Raw genomic sequence first — 19,811 nt, forward strand, 5'->3', positions numbered from 1 at the left:
ATTACAGCAGCGGAAGCATGCTGGGCCCATAACCCAGAGGTCGATGGATCGAAACCATCCTCTGCTAAGTCTTTTTAAATCTCAATCTTATTCAGGAGTCCTTTACTATACACACAAAGAATTAACTCATAGACACTCCAGAGGCACTAGACTCCTCAGACAGAGATTGTGGTTTCGGATCGTATCAAGATTGATTACAGCAGAGTGGCGCAGCGGAAGCGTGCTGGGCCCATAACCCAGAGGTCGATGGATCGAAACCATCCTCTGCTAAGTCTTTTTAAATCTCAATCTTGTTCAGGAGGCTTTTACTATACACACAAAAAATTAACTCATAGACACTCCAGAAGCACTGCCTCCTCAGACAGAGATTGTGGTTTCAAGTCCTGCCAAGATTGATTACAGCAGAGTGGCGCAGCGGAAGCGTGCTGTGCCCATAACCCAGAGGTCGATGGATCGAAACCATCCTCTGCTAAGTCTTTTTAAATCTCAATCTTATTCAGGAGGCTTTTACAATACACAAAGAGTTAACTCCTAGAAACTCCAGAGGCACTGGCCTCCTCAGATAGAGATTGTGGTTTCAAGTCCTGTCAAGATCAATTACAGCAGAGTGGCGCAGCGGAAGCGTGCTGGGCCCATAACCCAGAGGTCGATGGATCGAAACCATCCTCTGCTAAGACCTTTTACCTTCTAGACACTCTTGAATCCGTAAAAATGGGCAACAACCACAGGTTGGTCATGAAAAGCTGAGGCCATTTTCACCTCTCATAATAGTCATTCATCTAGAAGACTTTTGTGTGTATTGTAAAGGATTCCTGATTAAGATTGAGATTTAAAAGGGCAAGTTAGCAAATGCGTTAAAGCCCCAGTGGCCTAATGGACAAGGCACTGGCCTCCTTAGCCAGGGATTGTGGGTTCGAATCCCATCTAGGTTGATTACTGCAGAGTGGCGCTGCGGAAGCGTGCTGGGCCCATAACCTAGAGTTCGATGGATCGAAACCATCCTCTGCGAAGTCTTTTTAAATCTCAATCTTATTCAGGAGGCTTTTACAATACACAAAGAGTTAACTCCTAGAAACTCCAGAGGCACTGGCCTCCTCAGACAGAGATTGTGGTTTCAAGTCCTGTCAAGATTGATTACAGCAGAGTGGCGCAGCGGAAGCATGCTGGGCCCATAACCTAGAGGTCGGTGGATCGAAACCATCCTCTGCTAAGTCTTTTTAAATCTCAATCTTATTCAGGAGGCTTTTACAATACACAAAGAGTTAACTCCTAGAAACTCCAGAGGCACTGGCCTCCTCAGACAGAGATTGTGGTTTCAAGTCCTGTCAAGATCGATTACAGCAGAGTGGCGCAGCGGAAGCGTGCTGGGCCCATAACCCAGAGGTCGATGGATCGAAACCATCCTCTGCTAAGACCTTTTACCTTCTAGACACTCTTGAATCCGTAAAAATGGGCAACAACCACAGATTGGTCATGAAAAGCTGAGGCCATTTTCACCTCTCATAATAGTCATTCATCTAGAAGACTTTTGTGTCTATTGTAAAGGATTCCTGATTAAGATTGAAATTTAAAAGGGCAAGTTAGCAAATGCGTTAAAGCCCCAGTGGCCTAATGGACAAGGCACTGGCCTCCTAAGCCAGGGATTGTGGGTTCGAATCCCATCTAGGTTGATTACTGCAGAGTGGCGCAGCGGAAGCGTGCTGGGCCCATAACCTAGAGTTCGATGGATCGAAACCATCCTCTGCAAAGTCTTTTTAAATCTCAATCTTATTCAGGAGGCTTTTACAATACACAAAGAGTTAACTCCTAGAAACTCCAGAGGCACTTGCCTCCTCAGACAGAGATTGTGGTTTCAAGTCCTGTCAAGATTGATTACAGCAGAGTCACGCAGCGGAAGCGTGCTGGGCCCATAACCCAGAGGTCAATGGATCGAAACCATCCTCTGCTAAGACCTCTTACCTTCTAGACACTCTTGAATCCCTAAAAATGGGCAACAACCACAGGTTGGTCATGAAAAGCTGAGGCCACTTTCACCTCTCATAATAGTCATTCATCTACAAGACTCTTTCTGTGTATTGTAAAGGACTCCTGATTAAGATTGAGATTTAAAAGGGCAAGTTAGTAACTGCATTAAAGCCCCAGTGGCCTAATGGATAAGGCACTGGCCTCCTAAGCCAGGGATTGTGAGTGCAAGTCTCATCTGGGGTGATTACAGCAGAGTGGTGCAGTGGGACGGTGCTGTGCCCATAACCCAGAGGTCAATGGATCGAAACCATCCTCTGCTAGGGTTTTTTAAATCTCAATCTTATTCAGGTGTCTTTTACTATACACACAAAGAATTAACTCATAGACACTCCAGAGGCACTGGCCCCCTCAGACAGAGATTGTGGTTTCAAGTCCTGTCCAGATTGATTACAGCAGAGTGGCACAGCGGAAGTGTGCTGGGCCCATAATCCAGAGGTCGATGGATTGAAACTATCCTCTGCTAAGTCTTTTTAAATCTCAATCTTATTCAGGAGGCTTTTACAATACACACAAAGAGTTAACTCCTATATACTCCAGAGGCACTGGCCTCCTAAGCCAGGGATTGTGGGTTTGAGTCCCATCTGGGGTGATTACAGCAGAGTGGCGCAGTGGAAGCGTGCTGGGCCCATAAACCAAAAGGTCAATAGATCGTAACCATCCTCTACTAAGTTTTTTTTAAATCTCAATATTATTCAGGAGGCTTTTACTATACACACTAATAATTACCTCATAGACACTCCAGAAGCACTGGCCTCCGCAGACAGAGATTGTGGTTTCAAGTCCTGTCAAGATTGATTACAGCAGAGTTGTGCAGCGGAAGCATGCTGGCCCCATAACCCAGAGGTCGATAGATCGAAACCATCCTCTGCTAAGTCTTTTTAAATCTCAATCTTATTCAAAAGGCTTTTGCTATACACACAAAGAATTAACTCATAGACACTCCAGAGGCACTAGACTCCTCGGACAGAGATTGTGGTTTCGGATCGTATCAAGATTGATTACAAGCAGAGTGGCGCAGCGGAAGCGTGCTGGGCCCATAACCCAGAGGTCGATGGATCGAAACCATCCTCTGCTAAGTCTTTTTAAATCTCAATCTTATTCAGGAGGATTTTACAATACAAACAAAAAGTTAACTCCTAGAAACTCCAGAGGCACTGGACTCCTAAGCCAGGGATTGTGGGTTTGAGTCCCATCTGGGGTGATTACAGCAGAGTGGCGCAGCGGAAGCGTTCTGGCCCCATAACCCAGAGGTCGATGGACCGAAACCATCTTCTGCTAAGACCTTTTACCTTCTAGACACTCTTGAATCCCTAAAAATGGGCAACAACCACAGGTTGGTCATGAAAAGCTGAGGCCACTTTCACCTCTCATAAGAGTCATTCATCTACAAGACTCTTTCTGTGTATTGTAAAGGACTCCTGATTAAGATTGAGATTTAAAAGGGCAAGTTAGTAACTGCATTAAAGCCCCAGTGGCCTAATGGATAAGGCACTGGCCTCCTAAGCCAGGGATTGTGAGTGCAAGTCTCATCTGGGGTGATTACAGCAGAGTGGTGCAGTGGGACGGTGCTGTGCCCATAACCCAGAGGTCAATGGATCGAAACCATCCTCTGCTAGGGTTTTTTAAATCTCAATCTTATTCAGGTGTCTTTTACTATACACACAAAGAATTAACTCATAGACACTCCAGAGGCACTGGCCCCCTCAGACAGAGATTGTGGTTTCAAGTCCTGTCCAGATTGATTACAGCAGAGTGGCACAGCGGAAGTGTGCTGGGCCCATAATCCAGAGGTCGATGGATTGAAACTATCCTCTGCTAAGTCTTTTTAAATCTCAATCTTATTCAGGAGGCTTTTACAATACACACAAAGAGTTAACTCCTATATACTCCAGAGGCACTGGCCTCCTAAGCCAGGGATTGTGGGTTTGAGTCCCATCTGGGGTGATTACAGCAGAGTGGCGCAGTGGAAGCGTGCTGGGCCCATAAACCAAAAGGTCAATAGATCGTAACCATCCTCTACTAAGTTTTTTTTAAATCTCAATATTATTCAGGAGGCTTTTACTATACACACTAATAATTACCTCATAGACACTCCAGAAGCACTGGCCTCCGCAGACAGAGATTGTGGTTTCAAGTCCTGTCAAGATTGATTACAGCAGAGTTGTGCAGCGGAAGCATGCTGGCCCCATAACCCAGAGGTCGATAGATCGAAACCATCCTCTGCTAAGTCTTTTTAAATCTCAATCTTATTCAGGAGGCTTTTGCTATACACACAAAGAATTAACTCATAGACACTCCAGAGGCACTAGACTCCTCGGACAGAGATTGTGGTTTCGGATCGTATCAAGATTGATTACAGCAGAGTGGCGCAGCGGAAGCGTGCTGGGCCCATAACCCAGAGGTCGATGGATCGAAACCATCCTCTGCTAAGTCTTTTTAAATCTCAATCTTATTCAGGAGGATTTTACAATACAAACAAAAAGTTAACTCCTAGAAACTCCAGAGGCACTGGACTCCTAAGCCAGGGATTGTGGGTTTGAGTCCCATCTGGGGTGATTACAGCAGAGTGGCGCAGCGGAAGCGTTCTGGCCCCATAACCCAGAGGTCGATGGACCGAAACCATCTTCTGCTAAGACCTTTTACCTTCTAGACATTCTTGAATCCCTAAAAATGGGCAACAACCACAGGTTGGTCATGAAAAGCTGAGGCCACTTTCACCTCTCATAAGAGTCATTGATCTAGAAGACTCTTTGTGTGTATTGTAAAGGATTCCTGATTAAGATTGAGATTTAAAAGGGCAAGCTAGTAAATGCATTAAAGCCCCAGTGTCCTAATGGATAAGGCACTGGCCTCCTAAGCCAGGGATTGTGGGTTCGAGTCCCGTCTGGGGTGATTACAGCAGAGTGGCGCAGTGGGACCGTGCTGTGCCCATAACCCAGAGGTCAATGGATCGTAACCATCCTCTGCTAAGTCGTTTTGAATCTCAATCTTATTCAGGAGGCTTTTACTATACACACAAATAATTAACTCATAGACTCTCCAGAGGCACTGCCTCCTCAGACAGAGATTGTGGTTTCAAGTCCTGCCGAGACTGATTACAGCAGAGTGGCGCAGCGGAAGCATGCTGGGCCCATAACCTAGAGGTCGATAGATCGAAACCATCCTCTGCTAAGTCTTTTTAAATCTCAATCTTATTCAGGAGGCTTTTACAATACACACAAAAAGTTAACTCCTAGAAACTCCAGAGGCACTGGCCTCCTCAGACAGAGATTGTGGTTTCAAGTCCTGTCAAGATCGATTAAAGCAGAGTGGAGCAGCGGAAGCGTGCTGGGCCCATAACCCAGAGGTCGATGGATCGAAACCATCCTCTGCAAAGACTTTTTACCTTCTAGACACTCTTGAATCCCTAAAAATGGGCAACAACGGTCATGAAAAGCTGAGGCCACTTTCACCTCTCATAAGAGTCATTCATCGAGAAGACTCTTTGTGTGTATTGTAAAGGATTCCTGATTAAGATTGAGATTTAAAAGGGCAAGTTAGCAAATGCGTTAAAGCCCCAGTGGCCTAATGGACAAGGCACTGGCCTCCTAAGTCAGGGATTGTAGGTTCGAGTCCCATCTAGGGTGATTACAGCAGAGTGGTGCAGTGGGACAGTGCTGTGCCCATAACCCAGAGGTCAATGGATCGTAACCATCCTCTACTAAGTTGTTTTAAATCTCAATATTATTCAGGAGGCTTTTACTATACACACAAATAATTACCTCATAGACACTCCAGAAGCACTGGCCTCCTCAGACAGAGATTGTGGTTTTAAGTCCTGTCAAGATAGATTACAGCAGCTTGCGCAGCGGAAGCGTGCTGGGCCCATAACCTAGACGTCGATTGATCGAAACCGTCCTCTGCTAAGTCTTTTTAAATCTCAATCTTATTCAGGAGGCTTTTACAATACACACAAAGAATTAACTCCTAGAAACTCCAGAGGCACTGGACTCCTAAGACAGGGATTGTGGGTTCGAGTCCCATCTGAGGTGATTACAGCAGAGTGGCGCAGCGGAAGCGTGCTGGGCCCATAACCCAGAGGTCGATGGATCAAAACCATCTTCTGCTAAGTCTTTTTAAATCTCAATCTTATTCAGGAGGCTTTTACTATACACACAAATAATTACCTCATAGACACTCCAGAGGCACTGCCTCCTCAGACAGAGATTGTGGTTTCAAGTCCTGCCAAGAGTGATTACAGCAGAGTGGCGCAGCGGAAGTGTGCTTGGTCCGTAACCCATAGGTTGATGGATCGAAACCATCCTCTGCTAAGTCTTTTTAAATCTCAATCTTATTCAGGAGGCTTTTACAATACACACAAAAAGTTAACTCCTAGAAACCCCAGAGGCACTGGACTCCTAAGCCAGGGATTGTGGGTTCGAGTCCCATCTGGGGTGATTACAGCAGAGTGGTGCAGTGGGACCGTGCTGTGCCCATAACCCAGAGGTCAATGGATCGTAACATCCTCTGCTAAGACATTTTACCTTCTAGACACTCTTGAATCCCTAAAAATGGGCAACAACCACAGGTTGGTCATGAAAAGCTGAGGCCACTTTCACCTCTCATAACAGTCATTCATCGAGAAGACTCTTTAAGTGTATTGGAAAGGACTCCTGATTAAGATTGAGATTTAAAAGGGCAAGTTAGTAAATGCATTAAAGCCCCAGTGGCCTAACGGATAAGGCACTGGCCTCCTAAGCCAGGGATTGTGGGTTCGAGTCCCATCTGGGGTGATTACAGCAGAGTGGCTCAGTGGGACCGTGCTGTGCCCATAACCCAGAGGTCAATGGATCGTAACCATCCTCTACTAAGTCGTTTTAAATCTCAATATTATTCAGGAGGCTTTTACTATACACACAAATAATTAACTCATAGACACTCCAGAGGCACTGCCTCCTCTGACAGAGATTGTGGTTTCAAGTCCTGCCAAGATTGATTACAGCAGAGTGGTGCAGCGGAAGCGTGCTGGGCCCATAACCCATAGGTCGATGGATCGAAACCATCCTCTGCTAAGTCTTTTTAAATCTCAATCTTATTTAGGAGGATTTTAAAATACAAACAAAAAGTTAACTCCTTGAAACTCCAGAGGCACTGGACTGCTAAGCCAGGGATTGTGGGTTCGAGTCCCATCTGGGGTGATTACAGCAGAATGGCGCAGCGGAAGCGTGCTGAGCCCATAACCCAGAGGTCGATGGATCGAAACCATCCTCTGCTAAGTCTTTTTAAATCTCAATCTTATTCAGGAGGCTTTTACAATACACACAAAGAGTTAACTCCTAGATACTCCAGAGGCACTGGCCTCCTAAGCCAGGGATTGTGGGTTAGAGTCCTATGTAGGGTGATTACAGCAGAGTGGCGCAGTGGAAGCGTGCTGGGCCCATATCCCAGAGGTCGATGGATCGAAACCATCCTCTGCTAAGACATTTTACTTTCTAGACACTCTTGAATCCCTAAAAATGGGCAACAACCACAGGTTGGTCATGAAAAGCTGAGGCCACTTTCACCTCTCATAATAGTCATTCATCTAGAAGACTCTTTGTGTGTATTGTAAAGGACTCCTGATTAAGATTGAGATTTAAAAGGGCAAGTTAACAAATGCGTTAAAGCCCCAGTGGCCTAATGGATAAGGCACTGGCCTCCTAAGCCAGGGATTGTGGGTTTGAGTCCAATCTGGGGTGATTACAGCAGAGTGGTGCAGTGGGACCGTGCTGTGCCCATAAACCAAAAGGTCAATAGATCGTAACCATCCTCTACTAAGTCTTTTTTAAATCTCAATATTATTCAGGAGGCTTTTGCTATACACACAAAGAATTAACTCATAGACACTCCAGAGGCACTAGACTCCTCGGACAGAGATTGTGGTTTCGGATCGTATCAAGATTGATTACAGCAGAGTGGCGCAGCGGAAGCATGCTGGGCCCATAACCTAGAGGTCGATGGATCGAAACCATCCTCTGCTAAGTCTTTTTAAATCTCAATCTTATTCAGGAGGCTTTTACAATACACAAAGAGTTAACTCCTAGAAACTCCAGAGGCACTGGCCTCCTCAGACAGAGATTGTGGTTTCAAGTCCTGTCAAGATCAATTACAGCAGAGTGGTGCAGCGGAAGCGTGCTGGGCCCATAACCCAGAGGTCGATGGATCGAAACCATCCTCTGCTAAGACCTTTTACCTTCTAGACACTCTTGAATCCGTAAAAATGGGCAACAACCACAGGTTGGTCATGAAAAGCTGAGGCCATTTTCACCTCTCATAATAGTCATTCATCTAGAAGACTTTTGTGTCTATTGTAAAGGATTCCTGATTAAGATTGAGATTTAAAAGGGCAAGTTAGCAAATGCGTTAAAGCCCCAGTGGCCTAATGGACAAGGCACTGGCCTCCTGAGCCAGGGATTGTGGGTTCGAATCCCATCTAGGTTGATTACTGCAGAGTGGCGCTGCGGAAGCGTGCTGGGCCCATAACCTAGAGTTCGATGGATCGAAACCATCCTCTGCGAAGTCTTTTTAAATCTCAATCTTATTCAGGAGGCTTTTACAATACACAAAGAGTTAACTCCTAGAAACTCCAGAGGCACTGGCCTCCTCAGACAGAGATTGTGGTTTCAAGTCCTGTCAAGATTGATTACAGCAGAGTGGCGCAGCGCAAGCATGCTGGGCCCATAACCTAGAGGTCGATGGATCGAAACCATCCTCTGCTAAGTCTTTTTAAATCTCAATCTTATTCAGGAGGCTTTTACAATACACAAAGAGTTAACTCCTAGAAACTCCAGAGGCACTGGCCTCCTCAGACAGAGATTGTGGTTTCAAGTCCTGTCAAGATCGATTACAGCAGAGTGGCGCAGCGGAAGCGTGCTGGGCCCATAACCCAGAGGTCGATGGATCGAAACCATCCTCTGCTAAGACCTTTTACCTTCTAGACACTCTTGAATCCGTAAAAATGGGCAACAACCACAGATTGGTCATGAAAAGCTGAGGCCATTTTCACCTCTCATAATAGTCATTCATCTAGAAGACTTTTGTGTCTATTGTAAAGGATTCCTGATTAAGATTGAAATTTAAAAGGGCAAGTTAGCAAATGCGTTAAAGCCCCAGTGGCCTAATGGACAAGGCACTGGCCTCCTAAGCCAGGGATTGTGGGTTCGAATCCCATCTAGGTTGATTACTGCAGAGTGGCGCAGCGGAAGCGTGCTGGGCCCATAACCTAGAGTTCGATGGATCGAAACCATCCTCTGCGAAGTCTTTTTAAATCTCAATCTTATTCAGGAGGCTTTTACAATACACAAAGAGTTAACTCCTAGAAACTCCAGAGGCACTTGCCTCCTCAGACAGAGATTGTGGTTTCAAGTCCTGTCAAGATTGATTACAGCAGAGTCGCGCAGCGGAAGCGTGCTGGGCCCATAACCCAGAGGTCAATGGATCGAAACCATCCTCTGCTAAGACCTCTTACCTTCTAGACACTCTTGAATCCCTAAAAATGGGCAACAACCACAGGTTGGTCATGAAAAGCTGAGGCCACTTTCACCTCTCATAATAGTCATTCATCTACAAGACTCTTTCTGTGTATTGTAAAGGACTCCTGATTAAGATTGAGATTTAAAAGGGCAAGTTAGTAACTGCATTAAAGCCCCAGTGGCCTAATGGATAAGGCACTGGCCTCCTAAGCCAGGGATTGTGAGTGCAAGTCTCATCTGGGGTGATTACAGCAGAGTGGTGCAGTGGGACGGTGCTGTGCCCATAACCCAGAGGTCAATGGATCGAAACCATCCTCTGCTAGGGTTTTTTAAATCTCAATCTTATTCAGGTGTCTTTTACTATACACACAAAGAATTAACTCATAGACACTCCAGAGGCACTGGCCCCCTCAGACAGAGATTGTGGTTTCAAGTCCTGTCCAGATTGATTACAGCAGAGTGGCACAGCGGAAGTGTGCTGGGCCCATAATCCAGAGGTCGATGGATTGAAACTATCCTCTGCTAAGTCTTTTTAAATCTCAATCTTATTCAGGAGGCTTTTACAATACACACAAAGAGTTAACTCCTATATACTCCAGAGGCACTGGCCTCCTAAGCCAGGGATTGTGGGTTTGAGTCCCATCTGGGGTGATTACAGCAGAGTGGCGCAGTGGAAGCGTGCTGGGCCCATAAACCAAAAGGTCAATAGATCGTAACCATCCTCTACTAAGTTTTTTTTAAATCTCAATATTATTCAGGAGGCTTTTACTATACACACTAATAATTACCTCATAGACACTCCAGAAGCACTGGCCTCCGCAGACAGAGATTGTGGTTTCAAGTCCTGTCAAGATTGATTACAGCAGAGTTGTGCAGCGGAAGCATGCTGGCCCCATAACCCAGAGGTCGATAGATCGAAACCATCCTCTGCTAAGTCTTTTTAAATCTCAATCTTATTCAGGAGGCTTTTGCTATACACACAAAGAATTAACTCATAGACACTCCAGAGGCACTAGACTCCTCGGACAGAGATTGTGGTTTCGGATCGTATCAAGATTGATTACAGCAGAGTGGCGCAGCGGAAGCGTGCTGGGCCCATAACCCAGAGGTCGATGGATCGAAACCATCCTCTGCTAAGTCTTTTTAAATCTCAATCTTATTCAGGAGGATTTTACAATACAAACAAAAAGTTAACTCCTAGAAACTCCAGAGGCACTGGACTCCTAAGCCAGGGATTGTGGGTTTGAGTCCCATCTGGGGTGATTACAGCAGAGTGGCGCAGCGGAAGCGTTCTGGCCCCATAACCCAGAGGTCGATGGACCGAAACCATCTTCTGCTAAGACCTTTTACCTTCTAGACATTCTTGAATCCCTAAAAATGGGCAACAACCACAGGTTGGTCATGAAAAGCTGAGGCCACTTTCACCTCTCATAAGAGTCATTGATCTAGAAGACTCTTTGTGTGTATTGTAAAGGATTCCTGATTAAGATTGAGATTTAAAAGGGCAAGCTAGTAAATGCATTAAAGCCCCAGTGTCCTAATGGATAAGGCACTGGCCTCCTAAGCCAGGGATTGTGGGTTCGAGTCCCGTCTGGGGTGATTACAGCAGAGTGGCGCAGTGGGACCGTGCTGTGCCCATAACCCAGAGGTCAATGGATCGTAACCATCCTCTGCTAAGTCGTTTTGAATCTCAATCTTATTCAGGAGGCTTTTACTATACACACAAATAATTAACTCATAGACTCTCCAGAGGCACTGCCTCCTCAGACAGAGATTGTGGTTTCAAGTCCTGCCGAGACTGATTACAGCAGAGTGGCGCAGCGGAAGCATGCTGGGCCCATAACCTAGAGGTCGATAGATCGAAACCATCCGCTGCTAAGTCTTTTTAAATCTCAATCTTATTCAGGAGGCTTTTACAATACACACAAAAAGTTAACTCCTAGAAACTCCAGAGGCACTGGCCTCCTCAGACAGAGATTGTGGTTTCAAGTCCTGTCAAGATCGATTAAAGCAGAGTGGAGCAGCGGAAGCGTGCTGGGCCCATAACCCAGAGGTCGATGGATCGAAACCATCCTCTGCAAAGACTTTTTACCTTCTAGACACTCTTGAATCCCTAAAAATGGGCAACAACCACAGGTTGGTCATGAAAAGCTGAGGCCACTTTCACCTCTCATAAGAGTCATTCATCGAGAAGACTCTTTGTGTGTATTGTAAAGGATTCCTGATTAAGATTGAGATTTAAAAGGGCAAGTTAGCAAATGCGTTAAAGCCCCAGTGGCCTAATGGACAAGGCACTGGCCTCCTAAGTCAGGGATTGTAGGTTCGAGTCCCATCTAGGGTGATTACAGCAGAGTGGTGCAGTGGGACAGTGCTGTGCCCATAACCCAGAGGTCAATGGATCGTAACCATCCTCTACTAAGTTGTTTTAAATCTCAATATTATTCAGGAGGCTTTTACTATACACACAAATAATTACCTCATAGACACTCCAGAAGCACTGGCCTCCTCAGACAGAGATTGTGGTTTTAAGTCCTGTCAAGATAGATTACAGCAGCTTGCGCAGCGGAAGCGTGCTGGGCCCATAACCTAGACGTCGATTGATCGAAACCGTCCTCTGCTAAGTCTTTTTAAATCTCAATCTTATTCAGGAGGCTTTTACAATACACACAAAGAATTAACTCCTAGAAACTCCAGAGGCACTGGACTCCTAAGACAGGGATTGTGGGTTCGAGTCCCATCTGAGGTGATTACAGCAGAGTGGCGCAGCGGAAGCGTGCTGGGCCCATAACCCAGAGGTCGATGGATCAAAACCATCCTCTGCTAAGTCTTTTTAAATCTCAATCTTATTCAGGAGGCTTTTACTATACACACAAATAATTACCTCATAGACACTCCAGAGGCACTGCCTCCTCAGACAGAGATTGTGGTTTCAAGTCCTGCCAAGAGTGATTACAGCAGAGTGGCGCAGCGGAAGTGTGCTTGGTCCGTAACCCATAGGTTGATGGATCGAAACCATCCTCTGCTAAGTCTTTTTAAATCTCAATCTTATTCAGGAGGCTTTTACAATACACACAAAAAGTTAACTCCTAGAAACCCCAGAGGCACTGGACTCCTAAGCCAGGGATTGTGGGTTCGAGTCCCATCTGGGGTGATTACAGCAGAGTGGTGCAGTGGGACCGTGCTGTGCCCATAACCCAGAGGTCAATGGATCGTAACATCCTCTGCTAAGACATTTTACCTTCTAGACACTCTTGAATCCCTAAAAATGGGCAACAACCACAGGTTGGTCATGAAAAGCTGAGGCCACTTTCACCTCTCATAACAGTCATTCATCGAGAAGACTCTTTAAGTGTATTGGAAAGGACTCCTGATTAAGATTGAGATTTAAAAGGGCAAGTTAGTAAATGCATTAAAGCCCCAGTGGCCTAACGGATAAGGCACTGGCCTCCTAAGCCAGGGATTGTGGGTTCGAGTCCCATCTGGGGTGATTACAGCAGAGTGGCTCAGTGGGACCGTGCTGTGCCCATAACCCAGAGGTCAATGGATCGTAACCATCCTCTACTAAGTCGTTTTAAATCTCAATATTATTCAGGAGGCTTTTACTATACACACAAATAATTAACTCATAGACACTCCAGAGGCACTGCCTCCTCAGACAGAGATTGTGGTTTCAAGTCCTGCCAAGATTGATTACAGCAGAGTGGCGCAGCGGAAGCGTGCTGGGCCCATAACCCATAGGTCGATGGATCGAAACCATCCTCTGCTAAGTCTGTTTAAATCTCAATCTTATTTAGGAGGATTTTAAAATACAAACAAAAAGTTAACTCCTTGAAACTCCAGAGGCACTGGACTGCTAAGCCAGGGATTGTGGGTTCGAGTCCCATCTGGGGTGATTACAGCAGAATGGCGCAGCGGAAGCGTGCTGAGCCCATAACCCAGAGGTCGATGGATCGAAACCATCCTCTGCTAAGTCTTTTTAAATCTCAATCTTATTCAGGAGGCTTTTACAATACACACAAAGAGTTAACTCCTAGATACTCCAGAGGCACTGGCCTCCTAAGCCAGGGATTGTGGGTTAGAGTCCTATGTAGGGTGATTACAGCAGAGTGGCGCAGTGGAAGCGTGCTGGGCCCATATCCCAGAGGTCGATGGATCGAAACCATCCTCTGCTAAGACATTTTACTTTCTAGACACTCTTGAATCCCTAAAAATGGGCAACAACCACAGGTTGGTCATGAAAAGCTGAGGCCACTTTCACCTCTCATAATAGTCATTCATCTAGAAGACTCTTTGTGTGTATTGTAAAGGACTCCTGATTAAGATTGAGATTTAAAAGGGCAAGTTAGCAAATGCGTTAAAGCCCCAGTGGCCTAATGGATAAGGCACTGTCCTCCTAAGCCAGGGATTGTGGGTTTGAGTCCAATCTGGGGTGATTACAGCAGAGTGGTGCAGTGGGACCGTGCTGTGCCCATAAACCAAAAGGTCAATAGATCGTAACCATCCTCTACTAAGTCTTTTTTAAATCTCAATATTATTCAGGAGGCTTTTACTATACACACTAATAATTACCTCATAGACACTCCAGAAGCACTGGCCTCCGCAGACAGAGATTGTGGTTTCAAGTCCTGTCAAGATTGATTACAGCAGAGTGTTGCAGCGGAAGCATGCTGGCCCCATAACCCAGAGGTCGATGGATCGAAACCATCCTCTGCTAAGTCTTTTTAAATCTCAATCTTATTCAGGAGGCTTTTGCTATACACACAAAGAATTAACTCATAGACACTCCAGAGGCACTAGACTCCTCGGACAGAGATTGTGGTTTCGGATCGTATCAAGATTGATTACAGCAGAGTGGCGCAGCGGAAGCATGCTGGGCCCATAACCTAGAGGTCGATAGATCGAAACCATCCTCTGCTAAAACTTTTTAAATCTCAATCTTATTCAGGAGGCTTTTACAATACACACAAAAAGTTAACTCCTAGAAACTCCAGAGGCACTGGCCTCCTCAGACAGAGATTGTTGTTTCAAGTCCTGTCAAGATCGATTAAAGCAGAGTGGAGCAGCGGAAGCGTGCTGGGCCCATAACCCAGAGGTCGATGGATCGAAACCATCCTCTGCAAAGACCTTTTTCCTTCTAGACACTCTTGAATCCCTAAAAATGGGCAACAACCACAGGTTGGTCATGAAAAGCTGAGGCCACTTTCACCTCTCATAAGAGTCATTCATCTAGAAGACTCTTTGTGTGTATTGTAAAGGATTCCTGATTAAGATTGAGATTTAAAAGGGCAAGTTAGCAAATGCGTTAAAGCCCCAGTGGCCTAATGGACAAGGCACTGGCCTCATAAGCCAGGGATTGTGGGTTCGAATCCCATCTAGGGTGATTACTGCAGAGTGGCGCAGCGGAAGCGTGCGGGGCCCATAACCCAGAGGTCGATGGATTGAAACCATCCTCTGCAAAGGCCTATTACCTTCTAGACACTCTTGAATCCCTAAAAATGGGCAACAACCACAGGTTGGTCATGAAAAGCTGAGGCCACTTTCACCTCTCATAATAGTCATTCATCGAGAAGACTCTTTCTGTGTGTTGGAAAGGACTCCTGATTAAGATTGAGATTTAAAAGGGCAAGTTAGTAACTGCATTAAAGCCCAAGTGGCCTAATGGATAAGGCACTGGCCTCCTAAGCCAGGGATTGTAGGTTCGAGTCCCATCTGGGGTGATTACAGCAGAGTGGCGCAGTGGGACCGTGCTGTGCCCATAACCCAGAGGTCAATTGATCGTAACCATCCTCTACTAAGTTGTTTTAAATCTCAATATTGTTCAGGAGGCTTTTACTATACACACAAATAATTAACTCATAGACTCTCCAGAGGCACTGCCTCCTCAGACAGAGACTGTGGTTTCAAGTCCTGCCAAGATTGATTACAGCAGAGTGGCGCAGCGGAAGCGTGCTGGGCCCATAACCCATAGGTCGATGGATCGAAACCATCCCGTGCTAAGTCTTTTTAAATCTCAATCTTATTCAGGAGGCTTTTACAATACACACAAAAAGTTAACTCCTAGAAACTCCAGAGGCACTGGACTCCTAAGCCAGGGATTGTGGGTTCGAGTCCCATCTGGGGTGATTACAGCAGAGTGGCGCAGCGGAAGCGTGCTGGGCCCATAACCCAGAGGTCGATGGATCGAAACCATCCTCTGCTAAGACCTTTTACCCTCTAGACACTCTTGAATCCCGAAAAATGGGCAACAACCACAGGTTGGTCATGAAAAGCTGAGGCCACTTTCACCTCTCATAATAGTCATTCATCTACAAGACTCTTTCTGTGTATTGTAAAGGACTCCTGATTAAGATTGAGATTTAAAAGGGAAAGTAAGTACCTGCATTCAAGCCCCAGTGGCCTAATGGATAAGGCACTGGCCTCCTAAGCCAGGGATTGTGGGTTCGAGTCCCATCTGGGGTGATTACAGCAGAGTGGTGCAGTGGGACCGTGCTGTGCCCATAACCCAGAGGTCAATGGATCGTAACCATCCTCTACTAAGTTGTTTTAAATCTCAATATTATTCAGGAGGCTTTTACTATACACACAAATAATTACCTCGTAGACACTCCAGAAGCACTGGCCTCCTTAGACAGAGATTGTGGTTTCAAGTCCTGTCAAGATTGATTACAGCAGAGTGGTGCAGCGGAAGTGTGCTGGGCCCATAACCCAGAGGTCGATGGATCGAAACCATTCTCTGCTATGTCTTTTTAAATCTCAATCTTATTCAGGAGGCTTTTACAATACACACAAAAAGGTAACTCCTAGAAACTCCAGAGGCACTGGACTCCTAAGCCAGGGATTGTGGGTTCGAGTCCCATCTGGGGTGATTACAGCAGAGTGGCGCAGCGGAAGCGTGCTGGGCCCATAACCCAGAGGTCGATGGATCGAAACCATACTCTTCTAAGTCTTATTAAATCTCAATCTTATTCAGGAGGCTTTTACTATACACACAAATAATTAACTCAAAAGACACTGCAGAGGCACTGCCTCCTCAGACAGAGATTGTGGTTTCAAGTCCTGCCAAGATTGATTACAGCAGAGTGGCGCAGCGGAAGCGTGCTGGGCCCATAACCCATGGATCGAAACCATCCTATGCGAAGTCTTTTTAAATCTCAATCTTATTCAGGAGGATTTTACAATACAAACAAAAAGTTAACTCCTAGAAACTCCAGAGGCACTGGACTCCTAAGCCAGGGATTGTGGGTTCGAGTCCCATCTGGGGTGATTACAGCAGAATGGCGCAGCGGAAGCGTGCTGGGCCAATAACCCAGAGGTCGATGGATCGAAACCATCCTCTGCTAAGTCTTTTTAAATTTCAATCTTATTCAGGAAGCTTTTACTATACACACAAAGAGTTAACTCCTATAAACTCCAGAGGCACTGGCCTCCTCAGACAGAGATTGTGGTTTCAAGTCCTGTCAAGATTGATTACAGCAGAGTCGCGCAGCGGATGCGTGCTGGGCCCATAACCCAGAGGTCGATGGATCGAAACCATCCTCTGCTAAGACCTTTTACCTTCTAAACACTCTTGAATCCCTAAAAATGGGCAACAACCACAGGTTGGTCATGAAAAGCTGAGGCCACTTTCACCTCTCATAATAGTCATTCATCTAGAAGACTCTTTGGGTGTATTGTAAAGGACTCCTGATTAAGATTGAGATTTAAAAGGGCAAGTAAACAAATGCGTTAATGCCCCAGTGGCCTAATGGATAAGGCACTGGCCTCCTAAGCTAGGGATTGTGGGTTCGAGTCCCATCTAGGGTGATTACAGCAGAGTGGTGCAGCGGAAGCGTGCTGGGCCCATAACCCAGAGGTCGATGGATTGAAACCATCCTCTGCTAAGTCTTTTTAAATCTCAATCTTATTCAGGAGGCTTTTACTATACACACAAATAATTAACTAATAGACACTCCAGAGGCACTGCCTCCTCAGACAGAGATTGTTGTGTCAAGTCCTGCCAAGATTGATTACAGCAGAGTGGCGCAGTGGAAAGCATGTTTGGTCCATAACCCATAGGTTGATGGATAGAAACCATCCTCTGCTATGTCTTTTTAAATCTCAATCTTATTCAGGAGGCTTTTACAATACACACAAAAAGGTAACTCCTAGAAACTCCAGAGGCACTGGACTCCTAAGCCAGGGATTGTGGGTTCGAGTCCCATCTGGGGTGATTACAGCAGAGTGGCGCAGCGGAAGCGTGCTGGGCCCATAACCCAGAGGTCGATGGATCGAAACTATCCTCTGCTACGTCTTTTTAAATCTCAATCTTATTCAGGAGGCTTTTGCTATACACACAAAGAATTAACTCATAGACACTCCAGAGGCACTAGACTCCTCGGACAGAGATTGTGGTTTCGGATCATATTAAGATTGATTACAGCAGAGTGGCGCAGCGGAAGCGTGCTGGGCCCATAACCCAGAGGTCGATGAATCGAAACCATACTCTTCTAAGTCTTTTTAAATCTCAATCTTATTCAGGAGGCTTTTACTATACACACAAATAATTAACTCAAAAGACACTCCAGAGGCACTGCCTCCTCAGACAGAGATTGTGGTTTCAAGTCCTGCCAAGATTGATTACAGCAGAGTGGCGCAGCGGAAGCGTGCTGGGCCCATAACCCATGGATCGAAACCATCCTATGCTAAGTCTTTTTAAATCTCAATCTTATTCAGGAGGATTTTACAATACAAACAAAAAGTTAACTCCTAGAAACTCCAGAGGCACTGGACTCCTAAGCCAGGGATTGTGGGTTCGAGTCCCATCTGGGGTGATTACAGCAGAATGGCGCAGGGGAAGCGTGCTGGGCCAATAACCCAGAGGTCGATGGATCGAAACCATCCTCTGCTAAGTCTTTTTAAATTTCAATCTTATTCAGGAAGCTTTTACTATACACACAAAGAGTTAACTCCTATAAACTCCAGAGGCACTGGCCTCCTCAGACAGAGATTGTGGTTTCAAGTCCTGTCAAGATTGATTACAGCAGAGTCGCGCAGCGGAAGCGTGCTGGGCCCATAACCCAGAGGTCGATGGATCGAAACCATCCTCTGCTAAGACCTTTTACCTTCTAAACACTCTTGAATCCCTAAAAATGGGCAACAACCACAGGTTGGTAATGAAAAGCTGAGGCCACTTTCACCTCTCATAATAGTCATTCATCTAGAAGACTCTTTGGGTGTATTGTAAAGGACTCCTGATTAAGATTGAGATTTAAAAGGGCAAGTAAACAAATGCGTTAATGCCCCAGTGGCCTAATGGATAAGGCACTGGCCTCCTAAGCTAGGGATTGTGGGTTCAAGTCCCATCTAGGGTGATTACAGCAGAGTGGCGCAGCGGAAGCGTGCTGGGCCCATAACCCAGAGGTCGATGGATCGAAACCATCCTCTGCTAAGTCTTTTTAAATCTCAATCTTATTCAGGAGGCTTTTACTATACACACAAATAATTAACTCATAGACACTCCAGAGGCACTGCCTCCTCAGACAGAGATTGTGGTGTCAAGTCCTGCCAAGATTGATTACAGCAGAGTGGCGCAGTGGAAAGCATGTTTGGTCCATAACCCATAGGTTGATGGATAGAAACCATCCTCTGCTAAGTCTTTTTAAATCTCAATCTTATTCAGGAGGCTTTTACAATACACACAAAAAGTTAACTCCTAGAAACTCCAGAGGCACTGGACTCCTAAGCCAGGGATTGTGGGTTCGAGTCCCATCTGGGGTGTTTACAGCAGAGTGGCGCAGCGGAAGCGTGCTGGGCCCATAACCCAGAGGTCAATGGATCGAAGCCATCCTCTGCTAAGTCTTTTTAAATCTCAATCTTATTCAGGAGGCTTTTACAATACACACAAAAAGTTAACTCCTAGAAACTCCAGAGGCACTGAATTCCTAAGCCAGGGATTGTGGGTTCGAGTCCCATCTGGGGTGATTACAGCAGAGTGGCGCAGCTTAAGCGTGCTGGGCCCATAACCCAGAGGTCGATGGATCGAAACCATCCTCTGCTAAGACCTTTTACCTTCTAGACACTCTTGAATCCCTAAAAATGGGCAACAACCACAGGTTGGTCATGAAAAGCTGAGGCCACTTTCACCTCTCATAATAGTCATTCATCTACAAGACTCTTTCTGTGTATTTTAAAGGACTCCTGATTAAGATTGAGATTTAAAAGGGCAAGTTAGTAACTGAATTAAAGTCCCAGTGGCCTAATGGATAAGGCACTGGCCTCCTAAGCCAGGGATTGTGGGTTCGAGTCCCATCTGGGGTG

General features: G+C 45.8%; 6 non-coding genes across 6 annotated transcripts; all 6 read left to right on the forward strand.

The window, feature by feature from the left end:
- The first annotated feature begins 4,844 nt into the window (after nt 1-4,844).
- On the forward strand, nt 4,845-4,917 carry trnar-ccu (transfer RNA arginine (anticodon CCU)). Its single transcript has one exon. It is a non-coding gene; the product is annotated as a tRNA-Arg (tRNA).
- Nucleotides 4,918-6,724: 1,807 nt separating this feature from the next.
- trnar-ccu (transfer RNA arginine (anticodon CCU)) lies at nt 6,725-6,797 on the forward strand. The gene has a single exon. It is a non-coding gene; the product is annotated as a tRNA-Arg (tRNA).
- Nucleotides 6,798-11,041: 4,244 nt separating this feature from the next.
- trnar-ccu (transfer RNA arginine (anticodon CCU)) lies at nt 11,042-11,114 on the forward strand. Its single transcript has one exon. It is a non-coding gene; the product is annotated as a tRNA-Arg (tRNA).
- Nucleotides 11,115-12,929: 1,815 nt separating this feature from the next.
- On the forward strand, nt 12,930-13,002 carry trnar-ccu (transfer RNA arginine (anticodon CCU)). Its single transcript has one exon. It is a non-coding gene; the product is annotated as a tRNA-Arg (tRNA).
- Nucleotides 13,003-15,901: 2,899 nt separating this feature from the next.
- trnar-ccu (transfer RNA arginine (anticodon CCU)) lies at nt 15,902-15,974 on the forward strand. The gene has a single exon. It is a non-coding gene; the product is annotated as a tRNA-Arg (tRNA).
- Nucleotides 15,975-19,738: 3,764 nt separating this feature from the next.
- trnar-ccu (transfer RNA arginine (anticodon CCU)) lies at nt 19,739-19,811 on the forward strand. Its single transcript has one exon. It is a non-coding gene; the product is annotated as a tRNA-Arg (tRNA).

The sequence above is a fragment of the Carassius carassius genome, chromosome 11 (assembly GCF_963082965.1).
Source record: "Carassius carassius chromosome 11, fCarCar2.1, whole genome shotgun sequence".
Taxonomy (NCBI): Eukaryota; Metazoa; Chordata; class Actinopteri; order Cypriniformes; family Cyprinidae; genus Carassius; species Carassius carassius.